This window comes from Petaurus breviceps, unplaced genomic scaffold (assembly GCF_028583685.1).
Source record: "Petaurus breviceps papuanus isolate PSGF00001 unplaced genomic scaffold, PetGlider_PUasm1.0 76, whole genome shotgun sequence".
Classification (NCBI taxonomy): Eukaryota; Metazoa; Chordata; class Mammalia; order Diprotodontia; family Petauridae; genus Petaurus; species Petaurus breviceps.
In genome coordinates this window covers 32,897,393-32,903,698 of record NW_027186473.1, presented here as the reverse complement: position 1 = coordinate 32,903,698, position 6,306 = coordinate 32,897,393, and the positions used below count along the sequence as shown (strand labels likewise).

General features: G+C 33.5%; 1 pseudogene; it reads right to left on the bottom strand.

Annotated features, from left to right (window-relative positions):
• Window positions 1-1,309: 1,309 nt before the first annotated feature.
• Window positions 1,310-2,038, bottom strand: LOC138174938 (WASH complex subunit 3 pseudogene; annotated as a pseudogene).
• Window positions 2,039-6,306: the final 4,268 nt, after the last annotated feature.

Genomic DNA, 6,306 nt, shown 5'->3' with positions numbered 1-6,306 from the left:
TATAAGAGCACATGGACACCATTCATCCTTTAACAGAAGTGATGTTTTGCTTACACATAAGGAAACTCAATGGGTTGTGTGCCAAGGGAAAAATTTAAAATTTATATCATAATTACAATAGACTATAAAGATATTGACTTGTTTATTGTTAGTCCTTGGCTCATTACTAGCAGATTTTTTAAAATAAAAATTTTAATAGAAAAATTCTGGAAGTCTAAGTATGCCTTAGCATCAAATCTAGCTTCATATCAAAGGAGAAATAGAAGAATTCTATACTTCTAGACTAAAACAGTAAATTTAGGTTGACACAGTGACTGGGAAATAGCACCATCCACTAAGTTTCACAATTTCTCCACATAACAAATATTTTAGAGACTTCTTAAGCTATTGACTGTTGTGCATCATTATTTATAGAGCATTGTCTCTAAGGGTGAGAGACTCCTACAATATGTGCCAATTAATTGCTCTTTTGGAGCAGTGAGTCATAAAGAGTAACACAGATACCTAGCTAACTCTTTCAAGAGGACATTGTATTGACAGCCAGTGTTGACTGTTACCTCTGACCTTGGTAATATATGATGGCAAGTACTGAAAGGTGTAATTCTCTAGTAAACAGGAAGAGAACCATTTTCACCATCACACATTGAAGTCTCCATAGGTAATTTGGAGATTTTGAACTGTATTATCACTTGGACAGAAAAATTATTTAGTAAATGTTATGAAACTAAAGTCAACCTGAATATTTTCATGCTGAAATGATTAGTACAAATAGCATCTACAATTCAACCAAGTTCAATGTTTGGTAGAGCTGATTAGAAAGCATATTATCTGCTATGAAACTCAAAGTAAATGGTTTTTGTCTTTCAATTTATATTGCATCAATCATGTATCACAGCTCAGTGACTGTAATACCATTATGCTTTATTTTAATTAGGCTATGCAGTTTTTACTAATTCAGGTACACTGGGGTTATAGATTCTTCCATGCAGGAATAAGATGCATACTTGTCAAGTTACTTGTCCACCATGATAATAAAAAATCCTTTGCATCTTTAAAAGACAGAAATAATTTTTGCCTAATTGTGTGACTCATTATTAATTCCTTTAAGTGTCAGACAAAATTCAAGTTAGTCATTATAGAAAATTTTCACAAATTAAGATGATTCCTATATCATGTTTTTCAACTTGTGATTAGAAGTCATTATGAAGAACTGAAAAATCTTGGGCTTAGTAAATGTTTTGGAAGGGAGGGAGGTGATCTCTGAAAGTTGTCACCCTCCAAAACAATAGAAATGAATTTTACCTTAGGTCTAATGCATATAAGCTGTCAAAATTTCCTTCCTTCCATGCATGTATAGATTATAAAGATACATGAATTCTACATGGTCAACATGAAGTTCATTCACTAAAAGAAGATTCACTATCTGAACTCTCTTTGACTTTCTCTTCACCTTACCCATCAGGCACTGGGGCATCTGGCTTCTCAAGAAGATATGAGTCTAGTCCTTCAAATATTATTTTGTTTCTTATTGGCATCACAGGAACACCCACTTGAACCATTTTGAGATATCTGGCATATCTTTTAAGATATGTTCTGCGACTGCTTCACATTTCTGTGGTGCCGTGTCTTGTACACTCTTCTGCTCAGATTGAGGAGACAGAGATAAGTGTTGACCTGTGGGGGCTTCAGTACCATTTGTAACACCATTAACATTTGCAGTCGATAATTTAAATTTAACATCTTTTAGACCTGGAATAGATGACAGCCTTGCATCTAATCTCTTGAGAGCTGTTTCAATTTGTTGGATCTGAAGAGAAAGAGCTGACAGTTTCTCTTCACAAAGTGTAGAAAATTGGTTGAGAAACTGTACCATATGTACCACCAACTGGTTTATAAATGCAACAGTCCTTTTCTGTTGAATTGGTGGTACCTTGGTCAGGTCTATGCCCGACCCCATCAGAGGCATCCCGTCCTTGTCCACTGCCCCAACGAGCGGGTCCCATGCCCCCTGCTTTCCCAGCCCAGACCCCAGGAGCATCTCCTGACTGGTCCTCTCAGTCTGAGGTCCCAGGAGGGACTTTCTTTAGTGACTTATACCATCTTTAATGTCCCCTTTTTATTAGATAATCAGTAAATTTCTATTCAAATGTATTTGTAAACCTTGATAATGTTAAATTAGAATTCACAACTACAGCTCAACCTTGAATACATCTATCATGACTGTACTATAAAGTCCTTTATAAAAATACCATTTTAATTGGAAAATTCAAAGTATGCCATTTCTAGCCTAATACAAATGGAAATGGGTCAATTTTCCCAGCGTGAATATAGGTTCAACTCACTTCAGCAGAAAAATATTCTGTGCATGCCATCTGAAAGGTACTGAACTAGGCACCAAGAATAGAGAGAAAGGAAAAAAATAAGTACCCTTCAATTATACACATACATAAAGGTATACAACATGCACACATATGTATGAATAAAAAAATTTAAGAATATAAAAAAATTCTAAGAGGGCAAGAGCACTAATAACTAGGGAGCTGAGAAGGTATCCTTCACTTATGTTTTGAAGGACTCTGCTGCCTCTTTGAAACAGAGTTGAAGGAGTGAATTTAAGACAGAGGAGGAGGGCACCTGTATAAAATATGGAGGTATATGAAATGCCATACGTGGGAAAGAACTAAGAAAACTGACTGGAAAAGAGTGTGCTATGAAGGAATAAGTGGAAACTATAGGATTTTAAGTTCACAGACACCGATCTAGAAAGGACCTTAGCAATTAGGTGATCCAACATCTTTACTTACAAATGAAGAAAGATTAGACTTAGACTAGGAATATGACCTGTTGTGCCACACAGGAAGCAAGCAGCAGATCTGGGATTTGAATCCAAGTTCTCTGACTTCAAGTCTGGCAATATTTCCACTGTCAAATACTGGTACTAGGTTTATAAAAGCAAAAATGAACCTGTCCCTGACTTCAAGAATTTATGCATTGCTTGGGCACACAGTGAGAATGTGAAAAGTACTTATTGATTATTATCAATGTGGGAATCTATATTTACATAAGTAAATATAAAACAAATATGAGATATTTGGGCTCTAGAGGTACTTAGTGAGGTCAACAAAAGAATCCTGAAGATAATGGATCTTAAATTGAACTAAGAAAACCAGGAATTTGAATAGTTCCAGGCTAGGAGGGAGAACAATGGGAACAGTTCCTGGAAGGGCAAGGAGATTGGAAGAAAAAGGAAAGGGAGGGGAGCAAGTATTTATGTAGTACCCGATAAATGCTGGATTCCATACAAATCACTTTTTAAAATTATTATCTATTTGAACCTCATAACAACATTGTGAGGTAGGTAATGCTATTATCCCCATGTTGCAGTTTAGGAAACTAAGGCAAACAGAGATTAAGGGATCTACATTTGAACTTAGGTCTTCCTGAGTTCAGGCTCAGTGGTCAATCTATTGTACTACCAACTGCCTTTAGAGCATGTGTTATGTATGAAGAATAGAAAGAATTATTGTGATTGACTAAAAATAAATTTGATGACTCCATTTTAACTTCTATATTCTTTGCCTTTCTTTTGGGCAAACTAAAGACATTCTGTCTTAGGAGCAAGATAAATGAGAGGCCTTGAGTTCAAATCCTGACTCAACCATTTATCTTATTGTAATGTGACCTTCCTTAAGTTAAATGACCACCCAGAACCTCAATTCCTGCATTTATTTAAGTAAATAAACTATAAAATGGCGATATTGATATTTGTACTATTTAACTTACAAAGTAGTAGGCTGAATATTTTATCAGTATTGAAAATTTTTAAAGAATTTTAAACATGTTTTACATAAGTTATTTCACTTTACCCTGACAACAATACTTAAAGTTAGTTAATAGAGGCATAATTATTCCCATTTTATGGATATGAGGTGAAGTGATTTGTTCATGGTCACACAGTTAGTAGTAAATAGTAACCTATAAGAAATGCAGTTGAGGGGAGAAATGATGTCTTTGTTATTCCCTTGCCAAATTTAACTCCATTCACTTGCATCTGCGTATCTATAAACTGCTACAGATCATTACTCTTTCCTTTTTCAATTCTCTTGTCTTCTGTCCTGGGACATGAAGTGAATATTCATGGCTTAACAAGTCATGCATCACTGTATTAACTTGGGCTACTGTTCATATGAACCTTTATCCTCTTCAACTAAAAAATCCATAATTATCCTATCTTGCAGTTGAATAAAGTTTTCCTAAGGAGAGAAGAAATAAGAAAAATAAATGGCAGAGGAAGAGGAAGGGAGTTGAGGAAGAATTATTCCTTTCTGCACTTAGGAAGTGATAAGAACCATTTTCTTCTCTATTATGTCACACTTCTTTCTAATTTTTTAACTCTTACTATCCCCAGATTCTCAGTCCTGTGTGGTTCTTTACTGGTTCTGCAGTGATTTTGGCATCGTAGAATGAAAGGGGGAAGAATGCATTAAGAATTGTGCAGTTTTTAGACAATAAACAAACTTTAACTTGACTGTTTATTCTGTAAATATGAACTAAGGCCTAGTGATGAGGCACATTGTCATAAGTACTGGATGAATTCAATCTTGACTGTCTTATACTAATTGAAAGTGAATGGAAGGATAGATCACATGTGCTAATAAAGAAACTATTGTTTTGGATTTTATTAAACACCCCAAAGCTAAAAGGAACATTATTTTATTGAATATGTCTTTAGTACAATGGTATTAAGGACAAGTATGTACAAAAAGGTAATCATGACAAAAGTGCAATTTATGTGTAACTTGCTGAGAGAGAAATAATAAAGAAATTTGATGAAGAACTTAGTAAGATCCACCAAATAAAATCAATATATAATTTGATACTTCAGTGTAAATGTGGGAAAAAGTGAAGATGGGAGAAATATATGAGAAAGTGTGGCTGAGAAGAAAAAATGAGAATGGTGAAGTATTTATAAAATATAGAAAAACCTCTTATAACATGAATTTTTCCGTAAAAAAAAAATGTGGAGGTATTGAACGTGTCAAATACCAAATGGCATCACAAAAATTAATTTGGCTACATTTTAACATATTGAAAAGGAATTTTGGACTTGGAGATTTTCTATGAGATAACTATTGATGAGACATTAGATTATCAACTCATTAAAACCAACATAAGAGATTTAGAAGTTGAAGAAAGTAATAATTTGAAAAATGTGTAACATGCAATTTAGTAGATTTATCTCTGAATTATTAAAATAAGATATTGGAAAGATTTAAAATAAAAAATGTCCAACAAATGACATCATCACTTAGTGTAATAATTCCATCAAGGAATAAACCATATAAATTTGTTGCTATGAAATGGAAAGCAAAATAACCCAGAAGTCAACTTAGCAAAGATTTGACTTGTTTGACAAATGAAGAGAGATGGCTACTAAAGCAGACATATGGTTTAAACTTAAATGCATGTAAAATGTTATGAAGAAGGATGAGGAATGATTATGCATAATACCTAAGGGAAAGAGAACTAGTAAGGTAAGACCAGCTTAAAGAATTCTTGGCAAGATTTAAATGTGCATAATAATCCCAAGGATATTATAATGTAAAAAATTAAAATAAAACTACAAATAGAAAGAAAATTGAATATATTTGCAAAAAAATCATTAAAACAAGCTGTCTTCTCAATTAAGAACAATGGAGATACTATATGTGGACCCCAATATCACACTTCCTAGCTGTTTATGGAAAAAGTAGAAATGTCACTAAAGAGAACAAAGAAAAAAATCTTTGCTGAATTAAGTAAAATTATGAGACATTAATGGACCAATTTACATCATTTATAAAAGAGGAAGGTTCCTAAAGATATACAAACATATCAGAACTTATGGAATTTCCTGAAAAAAAGGTGAAAGAGGAAAAAAATACCTACAATTAGTACCTATATATGCCTACTCTCAAATATGCAAAGTCTTTGAGAGCCATCTAATAATATTTTAATAATAGTTACCATTCATAAAGCACTTACTACTATGTGATAAGCAAAGTGGTAGGTGCCTCACAATTACTATCTCATTTAATTCTCACAATAACCCTGGAATATAAGAGATGATATTATTTCTATTTTTACAGATGAAAAAAATAATACTGAGACAAACAGAGCTTGTCACTTTCCTAGAATCATCTCCTTTCTGCCCAGAAATTAATTGGTTAGTGAAGTATTAGCACCAGACTTGAACGACACTGCTGTAACTCCAAAGTATGGTTTCTGGTTATGAGATTTCCTGGATAATAAGCTAGAAGTTACATC